We start from the raw sequence: 17,097 nt of genomic DNA on the forward strand, positions 1-17,097 counted from the left end.
TGCCAGCTTTTATGCATTAAAATACGAATATGCTGATATGGATATACTAAATTGAAATAAAAACCACACAATTAAAAAATACGTATATTATAAGCCATTTCATCATCATCGTCCAGACCTTTGCGTCCACTGCTGAACATAGGCCTCCCTCATTTTTATCCATTGCGCTCCATTTTGAGCACTTGGCATCCAATTTCCTGACATTTTCTTGAGATCGTCAGTTCAACGAGTAGGGGTCTTCCTCTACTACTTTTGTCTAATCTCGGCCTCCACTCAAGTAATCTCTTCGTCCGCCTCCCATCACTGATTCGGGCGACGTGCCCGGTCCAGTTCCATTTCAGGGTGACAATTCAGGAAATTACATCGGTAACTCATGTTCTTAGTCTTAAGTCTTAATTTCCAGCTCGGTCACGAAGCGATATACTCAGCATTGACCTTTCCATTTTCCTCTGAGCTATTTGCAGCATTTTAGAAGTTGTAGCTGTCAATGTCCAAGTTTCGGCACCATAAGTCACCACAGGCAACACACATCGGCCACACGTTTTACGTTTTAAAGAAATTGATACACATATCGCTTTTAAAGATGTCTTTGAGTTTTCCATATGCTGCCCATGCTAGGTTTATTCTTCTTCGTAGTTCGCATGTTGGGTTTTCACTTGTGATCTTTATTTCGTGTCCAAGGTATATGTATTTTTCCTCTAGCTCTACTTCGTCGTCTCCAATATTGATATTTCCGCTAGTTAATAGGTTTGTCATGAATTTTGTTTTGGAGATGTTTATTTTAAGACCTACACTGGCACTCAGTAACTGAAGTTCATGTAGTATTGCACACAGTATTGAGGTTGTCAGAGAACAAAACTATGTCGTCTGCGAATTAAGCCATTTAACTACAATAAAACCCTTTGTACAATGAAACAGATATACAATTAGTTTTGAGAAAAAAACTAACAAAGTAGAAAAAAAGCTTTACTTGACGTAACGAAAGCTTCGCTTGCGTGATTTCCTGGAATGAACTTTTAAACAGTCTCTCTTCAAATCCCAGCAAAAATCTTCCATCATTATGGGTGTCCCATCTTCCTTGGTAGCGGTTCTAAATGGTTTTTATCTTTTGGTGAAGTCCCTCACCTTTCTCCTCACTTGTGTCACCTAAGTTTTCAGGGAAACGGTCCAGCTGGCTGTGAAGATAGTTGACTTTGATGCTCATATTCCATCCAAGTGATTGGAAATTATTCAGTAAACGGTTTACCAGGTCAGCATAGTTTTCATTTTTGTGATTTCCCATAAAATTTTTCATGATGTCCACAAATGGAAGCCGAGCTTTTTTCTCTACCTTATTCATTGACCCCACAAAAGCCGGATCCTTTGTAAGAAGTCTGATCTGTGGTCCATCAAAGATTCCAGCTTTAAGTTTTTCCATACTTATCTGAGCCAGCTTCCTTCCTATGTAGGCGAAGCATGGTCCATGGGCTATGAGCCATTATTAAGTGGAGGCTGAATGGGTTTACAAGTGGTAAATGTATCATTTTGAAAGTTTAAAAATACTCTCCAAGCTGTTTTATTTCCTTATAAAATAGTAATGTAACGACATTAAAGTATTATTTCTTGCATAAATAAGGCATAATACAGTTAGAACAACAAATATATACTGAGGAATAAGTTTAATTAACAATGTATACTCCTTTGAATAGCATATTCTTCATTATCTCAAATATTAAAACTCGTAATTTCTGAATTTGCCATATCCATAAAACTAGAGCTGATACAAAAAAACGAAATCCATATTTCGATTTATCGCCCCTTATATAGTAAAGGTAAGCTTACAGATTCACGGCACCAAAACAAATTTTTTTTCTGTAGACCTGTGTATCTAAAGAGAACATGTGGAATATCCAAAAGAGATCACATCAGGAATGAATATATAAGAAGAAGGACAAATAATGTATATCCCAGTATACATAGAATTGAAACGAGACAGCTAGTGTGGTATGGTCATATGAAACGAATGAATGAAGATAGATGTCTAAAGAAAGATTTAAATTACATACCACAACAAAGAAGAAGAAGGGGAAGGCCTTCAATTGCCTGGGAAGAAAATGTACGGCACATAATGAGAGATAGAACTTAGAACCATCAAAGAAGACGAATGGATGGACAGAAAACCCATCGTTTTCTGTCAAAATGCGGCAGAGGCTGTAGGAACCTCGCTTATGGATAGATAGACCTATGCCGTTATTCTCTAAATAGTCTAAAAAGTCAGTTCGTAACCCGACAGATGGTAACGGACAATTCGTAAAGGTCGCGGCATATTATCATGCACGAATCGTTTCCAGCACGTAGCGTTTAGTTTCCGAAAAATATCGATTTTAATGGTTTGAAATATGAACAATTCACACTGTCTGGAACGCATCGTATTAGACACCTCTTTGTAAAATCAGGTTTTTCTGAGAGTACGCTACGTGCTGGAAACGATTCGTGCATGATAATATGCCGCGACCTTAACGGCGACAGTTCTTAACGGCTACACTTCGTAATGGCGGCAGTTTATAACTATATAACTATATGTTTGCACATTTATTTCATCATTTTCAGCCTAGAAGTCATGATAAAAGAAAGCGCTTCCCTAGTTTTCAAAAGTTTCAGAATATAAGTATGTAGTAGTAGCTTGCTTATACTTAAATAGGTTAAGTAACACCTTATTTATATGTATACACCGTTCTTAGGCGTCAACGCCCTTCGGTAGGGATCTATGGAGGAGTATCACCAAGCCGGAAGCCCTTATCCCTTCCCGTACCGCTCCTCCATAGGTCGATCAGACGCCAGTTTATTCCAGACCAAGCCGTAGACTCTATTGAGTTTTATACTACGGCGTTGGCCTTTTATAAATTTTATGACCTAGCTGAGGCTCGAACCAGCGACCGCAAATCGCAAATCCACTAAACTTGTCGATCGACTGAGCCCCAGCTAACTGGACCGTCAAGACCGACAACACCTTATTTATACAAAATCAAAAACTATAATAAATTAGCTCAGGTAAGAAATAACAAAACTGTTATGTAATATTCTATTGCGGAACACTTTTAGGGTATTTTTTTATTGCGTAACAGGTTTAGATAATTTTTAATACACTATAATTATGTACGTTACAAAAGCAAGCTTGATTTCAGCTAATCAGAATGTGGAATGTCAAAGAAATACACGTATGTATATGTATTCGATTTGCCCAAAAAGTGTTTGTTGATAATATTAAGTTTAAATTACGAAAAATCAGTTAAATAGTTAAGAGTCAGATTCTTGGAATATGAAAAAAAAACATGTGTCCAGACGTTAACAAATTAAGAAACATATATGGAGAGATTATTTTCCAGAAACCTATTTGTTAGAATCACATGTTTAAACGATTAAAAAAACAGTTAAACAGTAGATCTCGATTCTTGGAATATGCAACAAACATGTGGCCAAATGTAAGGCTAAGAACGAGTGAACTGCTGTTTTGACATAATTATGGAATATTGGTCTTCATCCTATTAAAATGAACGTAAAAATAACGTTTTTTTAATGAAATATGGCCGAGACAATTGGAGGGTAGATTGGATGCATAATTGCTCTTTAGGGGATTTTCGACCATGGTGTAAAATTATTTATGTGATTTTTAATTAGGTGTTGAAGTTGGCAAATAGCATTCTGGCCAAATTAAGGTCGATTCTCACTATACCTTCCGTTTACTTTCCATATCCGTGGCATTCCGTTTCCATAAAATATTATTAAATACAAATCATATAGTATATGCCCACTTTCCGTTACGTGTACCTACCATTCCCGAAGCCTTGCGTGCAATATCGGCCACGTATTTTTCGACGACGACGTCTCGGATACCCTTTGGATAGTGTGAATATTGCTCTTTTTCTCATGATCATCTTTTAGTGCGTCACAGTTTTTCGATTTCTTTCTAAAGCATTAAATTGTATGTGACAGAAAAAAAGGCACGTCGGTGATTACTTCTAGTTCTGTGATTATTCTAGTTGTCGATAGATGGCGCCATAATTAAAAAAAATAATTTTTTTTAATTAGATAATAATATTACAAATATAATCTGTATAATTTATAAGACTATACAAATCAAAGAAAATACCATTTTATAAATGCAAGAAACACATTTGATTTGTTTTTATTCTAAATTGAAAATAAAATGTGACAACTGTCAGATTTAACTAAAATGTCATGTTAGAATAAATGTCATAAATGTGTATTATCACGGACTTACCCTTTTTCCTATCATTTGTGACGCACTGAAAAATGATCATGAAAAGGACAATATTACCTCGCGGTTCAGTCACGTATTTTTTTCTGCGACAAGGTGTGACTTGTCGGGTAGGGTAGGGTAGGGATAGGGTGAATATATTTACATAGTGGTTCAGTCCAAGTTGTTGAGATAAATTTGAACGACAAAAAATTTATAGAAATTGTCTGGCATGCTTTTATAATTTTGAAGATAAAAAAATACAGTGATAATACATTTAACCTTTAACTACACGCGCTGGCGTACTTTGTACGCCAGATATAAGAATTCTATTGGAAATATATTTAAAAATTTAATTTTTGACCTTGCTTATTTTTCTAACCTATCACTGGAATGTGCTTTACAATTTGGTTTTAGTTTCGTTATAATCGACGTTCTGGAAAGATCGTAATTTACATTTTATTATTTGTTGTTTCCGGTGGTGGACAATATACCCCAGGATTATATTACTATAAGTCGTAATATAAGTACATATTTTAATTGTTTTTTAGTCATTATGGCAAAAAATATATTTTTCTTTGTAAACAATACTTTTTCTCCTGTAAAAAATCACATTTAAAAAAATTTTTTATTAGTAATTTTATTTATCATGGAATCCAGTTATTCCATGATTCCAGTTATAAATCCCAATTGGCTTTCTGAAAAGGAACTCCAAGTATTCACTGATGCCGAATAAGGTTTATAACAAACAACTAAGTGTATTTTTTCAAAAAAAATTAAACAAATCCGCTGTTTTTAAGTGTATTTTCTTGTGGCGTACAAAGTACGCCACGCGTGTAGTTATGTTATAACTTGATGCGCGGGTAGTTAAAGGTTAAAGACAACATAATTTTGGCCGGCTGTTGCCAAGGAATTAAAATATTTTCTTCATCCAATATCTTCTTATTCCTCTTTCTAGGCAATTCTGCTTGTTTATTGGCAGATTAATAACCTCTATGGAAGATCTTTCGCTTGGTCGGCCGATACTTCTACCAATTGGTGATTTATTTCTTGTTATTTTGACCACACGTATCCCTCTATTCTACTATGTGGTTGTTCTTTTTCTTCTAGTTAATGTCCATTTGTTTATACATTGTTTGTTACATTTTCTTCTGATGTCTTTACTCCTCTTTCGATCTCTCAGTTTGCTCTCGAGAGCACGCCAGTTTCTGCTACGCACAACAGCTCATGCGGTTTGGCAGCCAATCAGTGAGTACACATTGGCCGCGCGATAGATTTCAACGTAGATACAGAGCTGTTTATTTCTAGCGTGTATTGACACCGAGAAACCGCTCAAATATGTACTGACGGGAAAGTGCCCGCAGCTTGCTCGCATCGTGTAGACAACTTGAAAACACGCAAGTGTGCATCCAGCCTTAGGCTCATTTGCGTGTTTTCAAGTTCTGTGCAAGTTGCTTGTTTTCATGCCAATTTTACTGTCAATATACATTTGAGAGGTTTCTCGGCGCCAATATACGCCAGAAATAAACAGCTCTGTATCTACGTTGAAATCGGTCGAGCGGTCAACGTGTACTGAATGATTGCCCAGCACAGCCTGCCAAACCGCCTGACTTGTTTTCAAGCAGTCTGCACCACGGTACACAGAGAACCGGTATGTTCGCACGCATGGAAGGCGAACGCGTGACGTCATATGGGAACTTTAATTTTCATCCGGCAATGCTAAATGAAGCGGTAATATTGTTTGAATTTTAAAATTATGTACCTATCATTGCCTTTTAAATAAGAAATTTTATTGTATATTCTTTTTACTGTCATTTTCCAATGTGCATTTAATTTAAACATGAATTTCCGTTGAAAAATAAAGATTTTAGGTATTTGTTGTCCAATATACATTCACCATAGTATATTAAAAAAATAAAACAGAAATAATATAAACATTCACTTTACTGCTGGGTCTGTAAAAATGTTTCACATAAAATTGTGTCAACTTACTGTTATTCTAGATTGTTGAAAAATATTTGACTAAAAATAAAAACTTAACCACAAATCAATTAAGAAATTTGAAGTTTTAGATGAATAGAACCAATTACTTGATGACTTTCAAATTTTATTTACAAAATAGAAAAATGTTGATTTTAAGTTAAACCAGGTTAGGAATCTAAAAATTTGAAGTGCGAACATTTTATTAGACTGTAATATACATACATATACAGAGTGGGCCAAAGAAAACAGTCCACCTCGATATTTGGCAGTATTTATTAGATTTTAAGGAAATGACGAAACAGGTCGATTTTTGATCTAAGTGGGACACATTTTTACGGTACATACATTTGTCATTTGTCAACCCCCTCCCTTCCACTCCCCCACCCCTTATTTTTAAATAGGGAATAGGGGTCGTGTGCTAGCTCATTTAAAAGGTTACTCGATTTTCTATTCAGTAATATAAACATAAACATAATTATTTATACAGGGTGTTCAAGAAAAAAATATTTTAATTAAATTAATTGACACAAAAAGAAGAATGTATGTAATTTATTTAATTCAAAATATATGCTACTGCTGTCACAAAACAAAAAAAATGTTTTTTGATAAATAAACATTGCTCTTCGCTTAATTTCAATATTCAAGCTGCCACCCATCTGCCTCTTGGTAGGTTGAATATTGAATTTAAGCGAAAAACAATATTTATTTATCAAATAAACATTTTTCTCTGTTTTCTGTCAGTAGGAGAATGTATTTTGATTTAAATAAATTGCATAAATTCTTCTTTTTGTGTCAATTCATTTAATTCAAAATAATTTTTCTCGGACACCCTGTATAAATAATTATGTCAATGTTAATATTACTGAATAAAGAATTTAATAACATTTCAAATGAGGTAGCACACGACCCATATTCCCTATTTAAAAATAAGGAGTGGGGGAAATGGAAGGGAGGGGGTTGACAAATGACAGATGTATGTACTGTAAAAATGTATGCCCCTTAGATTAAAAATCGACCTGTTTCTTCATTTCCTTAAAATCTAATAAATACTGCCAAATATCGAGGTGGACTGTTTTCTTTGGCCCACTCTGTATATGTATGTATAAAATGTTCGCACTTTAAATTTTTAGATTCCTAACCTGGTTTAACTTTAAATCAGTTATGTATATTAATACTATGTACAGTCGGAAAAGTGAAAGAATACCGATGAACGAACATATAAAACACTCTGTATTTTCCTGTCACCGTGTCACACAAAAATTGCCCAACGCAAATACATGTAATAATAATTATTACATGTACTTGCGCTGGCCAATTTTTTGTGTGGCACGGTGACAAGAAAATACAGAGTGTTTTATATGTTCGTTCATGGGTATTCTTTCATTTTTCCTACTGTATAATACATATTATGTATATTATTAAAAAAACAAATTTGCGGGAAAAGTTTTATTAATAATATTAGAGTTAATATCTATAAATAAAATCATTTTTTAAAATTAGAAAATTTAGATAACTTTTTGTCAAGGGATCTCTAGCAGTTTTTAAAACTTTTTTCTGTTAATATCCTTCATTCTAATATAATATGTTCGTGTTCTGCACATGCGTAATATCACCTCAAATGGCATTATAGTTTCGGTTTTAATAAATTACTATAAAACTAATAGTTATATTATAATAGTTTTAAAAATACACAGTTATGCTAATAAACAACAATTTTTAACTAAAATAATATAGAATTACTTCAATCGTTAACAGCTTAATATTTTAAAACCGCCTCAATCTATTCACTTTCAACGCCACCACATACGAAATAATGCATCCAAACAATAAGCAAATATCTGTTAGGTTCCCACGTGACGTGCTGCGCGGCCGAAACCAAATTTAGCGACGACAATCGGCATACCGGTTCTCTGTTTACCGTGGTCTGCACGTGGCGGCGTAGCAAAAATGGGGGTGCTCTCGATCCACTCGGCTTGCAAACAGCTTGCACGCCTCGGCTCAGCTCGAGTGTGCAGTGAATAAATTCAACCCATGTACTGCTGAACCGCCAGCGATCGCATGTAGCTTGCTCGTAGTGTGCACGCAGCTTGAAAAGACACAAATGTGCATCGAGCCTTACACTCAACCCTGCTCCTTCATCGCGATTAGAACCGATACTTGCAATTATTAAACTACTTTTATTTGTTTATAGAATTCTTAAATAAATTGGGTATACACCTAAAATTATTTCCAGTCTGTATGTCTAACTTCTATGTGTTTACGATAATTTATCTCTAGCCAAATATTTGCCACGAGATAATTTTAAAAACAAAGACTCTTGTTCTTGGTATGTACTTTCCCATCTTGACAAAAATTTGTTGATTCCCAATTTCCCAATGTGTAAACTATCGAAAACATATGGTAACCAGATGTACAATATCGAGTAACGAACTTTATTTAAACTGGCAATAAACACAATGAAATATATAGCCCAGGCTGTATGCTCGCCCCCGTTAGGTAAATTATTCCGATTCTCTGGGTCATTTTGAGCAAAAAAGGTATGTTGTGAATATTCTCTAAAATTGATGGTTGTCCAGTTATACGCCATTTAAAATTTGAAAAATGCGAAAATGGCCATTTTCAAGGCCTAATAACTCGGTTAAAAATTATTACATATTATGAAATTCAGAAAGTGACTAAATCAAAGTTCAAAGCCTCCCCTACAAGATCCTGAAGAAATTTTTGTCATGATTTTATTATAAAGCTGTCATTTTTAATTATTAGCAATGAGCGCTAAGCGCGTATTTAGACGGCCGTTCGATAGAGTGAGAGATATGCACCATTGGACAGCCGAGGCCGCGCATCTCTCTAGCACCTTATTGAACGGCCGACAATACGCGCTTAGCGCTCTAAGTTAATAATTAAAAATAACAGCTTTGTAATCAAATAATGACAAAAATTTCTTCTTGTAGGTAAGGCATTAAACTTTGATCTGGTCATATTCTGAATTTCATAATAATAATTTTTAACTAAGTTATTAAGCGTTGAAAATTGCCATTTTCGGTGCGTATAACTCGACAATAATCAATTTTACAGAACAATCACAAAAGATCTTTTTTGTTCAGAATGACCCAAAGAATCTAAAAACAATTGTCCGAAGTGAAAAAATTTATTTTTTGAATTTGTTTAAAAAAATTGTTTAAACAATTTTCCGACCAGGGTACATCCTGGAACCCTTTGGATTTGTTATAGGAACCTCTTTTTGAGTAAGTTTGTGCAAAAAAATGAGTAGGAATAATTTACCTAACGGGGGCGACCATACAGGCTGGACTAATATAGTATACATATATTGAGTTTTTGAAAAACGTTCGAAAAATTTTTATTATGTTGATCATAAAATCCAGGGAAACATTAAATAGAAAATACGCATAAATGTGTATGTTATCTAGCCATATATATTTTTATAATGGAACCACATTTCGAGTTCAAATTTAATAACATTCCACTGATGAAAGTTATCGTATTTTTATGTACAACACATTTTCCTACGCTGTTACAGCAAATTGTATCATAACAAAATATGTCTTGTGTAGAAACTACAAGAAATTGGTAAAATAAGAATCATGGTAGGGGAGCCCAAGCGGGGATTTTTGCAGTTACTCGAGCGCGTCAGATTATCATATGGGGAGAAACCTGGTACCCTGCAGATGTACCTCTACCATATATTGGCTCTTAACACAGGGGAGTTCGTTAAGGGGGGCCCGAAATAAAAAATCTATCCTTAAAAAAACTCGAAATTGTCAGATTAAGATAAGGTAAATTAAGTACATGCAAAAGAGTGTATATTTTAAAAATCTGACGATTTGGGCGGGGCGTAAGGAAATGAGTGAGTCCCAAAGTTTCACAAGAAAAAAGCGAATATTTCGCGAAATGAATGACAGATCGAAAAACTAAAAATATATGCTCAATATTTTTTAAAAATCTATCGAATGATACCAAACACGACTTCCCACGGAGAGGGGTGGGGGGTAAATTTAATTTTTTAAATACGAATCCCGCGATATTTCGCGAAAGGAACATCAGATCGAAAAACTGTAAAATATACTTGTTCAATATTTTTTAAAAATCTATCGAATGGCACCAAACACGACCCCCCGCGGAAGTGGGGTTACTTTAAAATCTTAAATAGGGGCCCTCATTTTTTATTGCCGATTTGGATTCCTTACGTAAAAATAAGTAACTTTTATTCGAAACAATTTTTCGAATTATGGATAAATGGCGTTATAATCGGAAAAAACGATTGTTGAAAATGGAAAATTAAATTAAAAAATGGCAAGCGCCCACTAAAATGGAAAACTTTACTTAACTTTTTTTGGTTTTAGGACCTATTCTTCACAACCCAATAGGTCACCAAAGTGCTCGAGTGACTGCACATTTAGCATACTTTGCTCCCCTACCATCAAGAGATATGATATTCAAAGTTTTATAGTAGTCCAGGGCGCATCTGTTTTGAGATGGACGTTGAGAGGTGACTCAAATTTTTTTGCAGAAATTGCTTGAGAATAACTCAAATAATAATATTTGAGTTATCCTCCCACTCAAAATGGTCCGGAACATTGTTTAAATAATCAAAATGTCAAAATATGAAGAAAAAATTCGATTTTTTTATTGGTTTTTTGATTATAACTTGAAAACTATTCATTTCTGAGAAAAGTTGTACTGACATAAAAGTTGCGTAATTAAATTTCCTACAATATAGGATTGGTTAAAAATTTAAAAAATAGTCACCCTTGTTGCAAAATAGCAATAAATGCGAAAAAACCCATACAAAAACAAGTATTCGCATTTTACGTTTTTCAACCTATTATGCTACACTTAGGACCTTCATATTTTACACAGAAAAACTTTATGATATAGTAGAACAACACTGTAAATTTCATTAAGATCGCTTTAGTAGGTTTTGCAAAATAAATTTTGCAATCCAGCTTTCGCAAAAAAATTCATTTTTTTAAAATGTTGCAGGACTGAAAATAAGGCAGATAGCAAGTTGAATTTTTTTTACTTATAGAAGTGTACTGTACCTTTCATCTGCAATTTGCAAAATTAAAATCGATTAATTACCACGGCGTCAGGAAATTTTTTAAATAAACATTAATTTTTGGTGCTACGCCCATGACAGCGGTGTTCGATTCACACAAGTTGATTATCACCAAAATTTCTTCCAATCTTTATCTAATATATTATTTTATTACTCTATATTTTGTTGTATTTTAATATTTTAATTCCATAAAAATCAAACTAATTTTATTATTGTTTGTAAAATATTGTTTAAACAATTGCATATCTTTAAAAATAATAAACTTTTATTCTCTAAGTTAAAATATATGAACAAAGAAATTTTTTGCTAAAAAAAGTGTTATTTCAAAGGATAGAGTGTGTGTTTTTATTTTGCAATAAACAAATTTGTTTATTTATATCGAAATGTAATAAAAATTAAAATGTATCAATCAGTATCAAAGGTCATTGGAATGCCCAATCAGAGCAAACTATCCGCTGTCCTGCGCGTAGCACCAATAATTAATGTTTATTTAAAAAAATTCCTGGCGCCGTGGTAGTTAATCGATTTTAGTTTTGCAAATTGCAAATGAAAGGTACAGTACACTTCTATAAGTAAAAAAATTTCAACTTACTATCTGCTTTATTTTCAGTCCTGTAACATTTTGAAAAAATGAATTTTTTTTTGTGAAAGCTGGATTGCAAAATTTATTTTGCAAAATCTATTAAACCGATCTTAATGAAATTTACAGTATTGTTTTACTGCATCATAAAGTTTTTCTGAGGGTAATATGAAGGTCCTAAGTGTAGCATAAATAGTTGAAAAACGTAAAATGCGAATACTTGTTTTGTATGTTTTTTTCGCTATTTTTGTTTTGTTTATTGCTATTTTGGAACAAGGGTGACTATTTTTTAAATTTTTAACCAATTATATATTGTAGAAAATTTAATTACGCAACTTTTATGTCAGTACAACTTTTCTCGGAAATGAATACTTTTAAAGTTATAATCAAAAAACGAAGAAAAAAATCGAATTTGTCCTTAATTTTTTGACATTTTGATTATTTAAACAATGTTCCGGACCTTTTTGAGAGGGAGGATAACTCAAATATTATTATTTGAGTTATTTTCAAGCAATTTCTGCAAAAAAATTCGAGGCACCTCTCAACGTCCAAATGTACTAATATTTTTACAGATGCGCCCTGGTCTATAGGTACTCCAAGGATATGATGCGAAGAAAATCTTCATATATATCTAGATCTCAAAAATGTAACTCTAATTATAGGCTATCGATTATGTTCAAAATAAGACAGCTAAAAGGAACTACAACGTTAATGGTATTTTATTGTCTCATATGGTCAATGGACCTCTGAATTTGAAAAAACCGCGGAGTGCTACTACTTACATGGGTGCGTTTTTGAGAAAGGGGTAAATTAGTCCCTAGGCACAGGGTGAGTTCTATGCACTTTTGGTACAAACACGTCTACAGGAAAATTGTTCCAGGTTAAATTTACTATCGAAATATCACACTTTAAAGGCAAACGTATTTTGTTTAACAAAAATATATTCAAAACAAAAGCAAGAAAAAAACAAAAAAGAATGCAATTTTGCCCCATAACTTTTTTCCATAGGGATATAGGTATAGCCATTGCTTCAACGAAGAATAACTTCCATCCTTTCTCTTTAAAATAACGTTTGGTACAAGTCTCTAGCTAGACTCTAAAATTTACAGTTTCCGAAATAGGATTTTTCAAAGTTCGCCATTTTTCGTCACAGCATTTTTGGGCCATTTCCCCCATTATTTCGCAAACATTGTTCTGTAACTTTTTTTTACGCATTACTAGGTATATGCAATGGTACATTTAGTAGAAAGAGAAGTCAATTATCTTTAAAATTGTCTATTGTGTAAGGTTGTACGACTATTTTTAAGAAAGTTATGCTTTTCAAGGTTTTATACTTGTAATGATTTTTGATATTTTTTATGATTATTTTTTAAATTTCTCATTATGACTTCTTGTCTTGTACATTTAGGTATATACATTGTGGAATAAAAAATCTTATTTTTTTTTTAATTTAAAATGGTGTAATGCAAAAAATTCTAGGACTATTTTTAAACAAGATATCCGTGGGATATCCAAAGGTTTCCGTAATTTAAGAAAAAATTAAAAATTTTTTATTTTGTTCAATTGAAGGGTCCAATGCATAAACCGGTCAAGTCACATAAAGCAAAATGTTCAGGAGAAGTAAAAAACATTTTGAGGTAAAACTGTGAAATCCTGATAAATTTTGTATGTTCTGTCATTTGAACATTATCTTGTTAACAGTATTTTTTTTAAATAATAAGTTGTAAGTTAAAAAAGAAAAAAGTTATGGGGAAAAAAGAATTGGACTTGACTGGTTTATGCAAAGTATTCACCCTTTTTGTGGGGAAAAATAAAACAAAATTGAATTTCAGATTCAAAAAATATTTTTTAGTAATTTATTAAATGAAATAAACGAAAACATAGTTTCAACTAAATTTTAGTGCAGAGTTGATATATTTTTCTTTACTCACTGTCACTGCATTCTGATACCGAAGTTTCCTTATTGTCTGGTGAGACGTTTTGATGGTAATTTCGGATTGCTTCATAAAACCATTGATCACACTGTGGCACATAATTTGTCTCCAAAGACATAACAAGCTCGAATTTGTTCTTTTTTAGCTTTCCCCTTTCAGTGTACAACTTATGGTCATGGTTTGGTAAGTTAAGGGGCAGAGTTGCCAGATGTGATTTTCTAAATCCCCCACTTTTAAACTGAAATTCCCCCAAATTGAAGCTCAAATACCCCAAATTTAAATTTTTGCCGCCACCACTGGTTTCTGATTGATGCGCATGCGCAGTTCGTAGAATTCAAAATTCAAATGTCAATTGTCAATGTCATTTCAGGCCTCAGGGTCACTCAGGGAAGGGATTGTTTGTTGTTATTGTTTTGATTTTTATAATTTGATTAATAACAATAATATTGTTAACATTATTTGATATCAAACTAGCTGATTACCATAATCAGCTACTGAATAAAGATACCTTCCTACACTGGTTTGAAGAGTAGTTATTAAAGTAGGAATAATTATATTATATGGACAATGCTTCACACCATAGCAGCTTGATACATTACATTATAAAGCTCAAAAACAGGAATTGAATGGTTAATTACAAAAAACATAAATTTTTCAAAAATGAATAACCATTCTCAATTTCAATGCGTATGGCTTGCAAATTGTAGAAGCCTCGGAGGTGTAACCAGAGAAGGTTCCCATTGTTTTCATTCTGGTGGGATATGTTATATGCCATTAGAGTGAAAACTTTATATGTTATATGCCATTAGTTATTTAATTATATTTTTGCCAATTTTTCAGTTAATATATTTAATTATGAACCCTCGGAAATAATTTAAAGTGTTTTACATGCATGGCATGGTTAATAAGTCGGTTCGCTAAACTCAGACACAACTGGCAAAAACAAAAAAAATGACCTACTAAAATGACTAGCCAGTTCTGTATGAGTTTAGCGGACAGACTTTAACTGTTCTATGATTTACACATGATGAGCGAGCAGGGTGCTTATTTCTAAAAAAGAAAATTTCTATTTTCATTTATATGTACATTTTACACCATCATTTCATTTTATATCTTATTAGCCATGCCATGCATGTAAAACGTAGAGGTAGACCAATCCATGATTTTTGAATTTTAGTAGTCAAATGTATAGAGAACAGTGAACCAAAATGTATTTATCAACAGAGGGCGCTAAAATAATTCATAGGTTCCATAATCTTCGATTATGAGAGTACAATAATATTATGCAGTTCTATTCTAATGTTCTATGTACATTCACAAATTTAATTGACCATGACCCCCTAAAATCCCCCACAATTTTTTTTACCCCCAAAAAATCCCCCAGCCATTACAGCTTAAAAAAATTCCCCCAGAAGCTTTCAAATTACCCCAAAAATGGGGGGAAATACCCCAATCTGGCAACTCTGGTAAGGGGCTGCAAGTTCCTCTTATTTCAAAAGTATTGAATACAATGAGGTTGACGGTTTCGCTACATTTAAATGTTATTTCACTATCTAATTTTTCATATTGCACGGCACGATATTTTGAGATAGTAAATTGGTTGTTCTTCCGTGAAGGATTTTTCACAAAAAATGGGTCTTAAAGTTCAAAAACATATCTTGAGTCACAGTAACTTAAAACCGTTTGTTACTATTTTCAATAATTTTTGAGTATTCTTGGGGTAAATATAGCTTGTCATGTTTCCGTTTTTGTCTTTCTATTGCTCCAAAGCTTCTGTCACAGGGAAGGAAACTATGTCCGGATTCAGGGTATCTGAGAACAGGAGACATGAGAGCACTGTGCATTAACCAGTCAAGTCCACCACCGGTTTATGCAAATTATCAAAATGCAGGCAATACATTATACGCTCTATTATTGATATTTTTAATTCTATCGAGCTGGTTTATGCACTGGAAGATGTAGAATTTTATACTGTGCATGAATAAATGAGTAATGCCTGGTTGTACCAACAGATCTTAAGCTCCAGCTTAGCTAAACTCTACTTATAGATAAGGCCTCCTTGAGTATCACTTACGTTGCACCATAATTTTCGATTCTTACCTTATTATCAATTATATCTATTATTATTTATGGTATTCTTATTATAATATATTATAATTATATAATATTAATTCTTATGATATTCTCGACTTAAGCCTAAGATCTGTTATTTGGCAAGTTGCTCTTGAAGATGTCTGATAGAGCTCCATATGCGGCCCATGCTAAGGTAATCCTTCTCTGTAATTCAGCAGTTTGATTGTCTCTGGCAATTTGGATTTCATGCCCTAAGTATTTATATTTATGGACCAATGCTATTTCGTTGACGTCGACTTTTGGATTTTCGCTTGGTACCAGGTTTGTCATGTATTGTGTCTTTCCAAAATTTACGTTTAAACCAACTTTTTTACAGGCGGCATCTAACTCAGTAAGCATAGTTCTAATCTCTCTTAAGTTGTCTGTTATAAGAACTATGTCGTCTGCGAATCGTAGGTGGGAGAGCCTTTCACCGTCGACATTTATTCCTTTGGCGTCCCACTCCAATTGTTTGAAAGCATGTTCAAGGACTGCCGTAAAGAGTTTGGGAGATAACGTATCTCCCTGTCTAATTCCTCTTTTGATTTTTATAGATTTGGTATCTTTGTGTAGTCAGGCGGCCATGGTTGCATTATTGTATATGTTCGCTATCAGTTTGGAGTACCGATAATATATACGACTTTCCTCCAATGCTCTCATTATGTTGTTAATTTCAATCGTATCAAATGCTTTGCGAAAGTCTACGAAAGCCAGGACCAATGGTCGGTTGTATTCGATAGATTTTTCTATAATTCCTTTTATGCAGTGTAGGTGGTCGTTAGTGCCAAAGTTTTTCCTAAAACCCGCCTGTTCTCTAGGTTGGTAAAAATCCAATTTTGTTTCCAGTCTATTTGTTATTATTTTTGTGAATAACTTGTAGAGGTGGTCTAATAGGCTTATGGGCCGGTAATTTTTGAGGTCTGTTGGATCGCCCTTTTTGTGTAATAAGATGGTAAGTGCACTGTGCCATCTTGTAGGTGTTTCACTTTGGTGCAGGCATAAGTTGAACAATTCCTTTATGTTGTTTAAAAGTCTGTCTCCTCCAATCTTTACGGCTTCTATAACGATATTGTCTTCTCCCGAAGCTTTATTTCTTTTCATTTTTCTCAATGCGTTCCTGATTTCGTCTGTTGATATATCAGGCATCAATTCCGATCCTTGGTTGATTAACCTT

At 33.5% G+C, this 17,097-nt stretch overlaps 1 protein-coding gene across 2 annotated transcripts in view; it reads right to left on the reverse strand.

Annotated features, from left to right (window-relative positions):
• Positions 1-17,097, reverse strand: part of LOC126887787 (toll-like receptor 7) — an 86,894-nt gene that overhangs the window by 7,265 nt on the left and 62,532 nt on the right. The window lies entirely within an intron of this gene.

The sequence above is a fragment of the Diabrotica virgifera genome, chromosome 7 (assembly GCF_917563875.1).
Source record: "Diabrotica virgifera virgifera chromosome 7, PGI_DIABVI_V3a".
In the NCBI taxonomy this organism is placed as follows: domain Eukaryota; kingdom Metazoa; phylum Arthropoda; class Insecta; order Coleoptera; family Chrysomelidae; genus Diabrotica; species Diabrotica virgifera.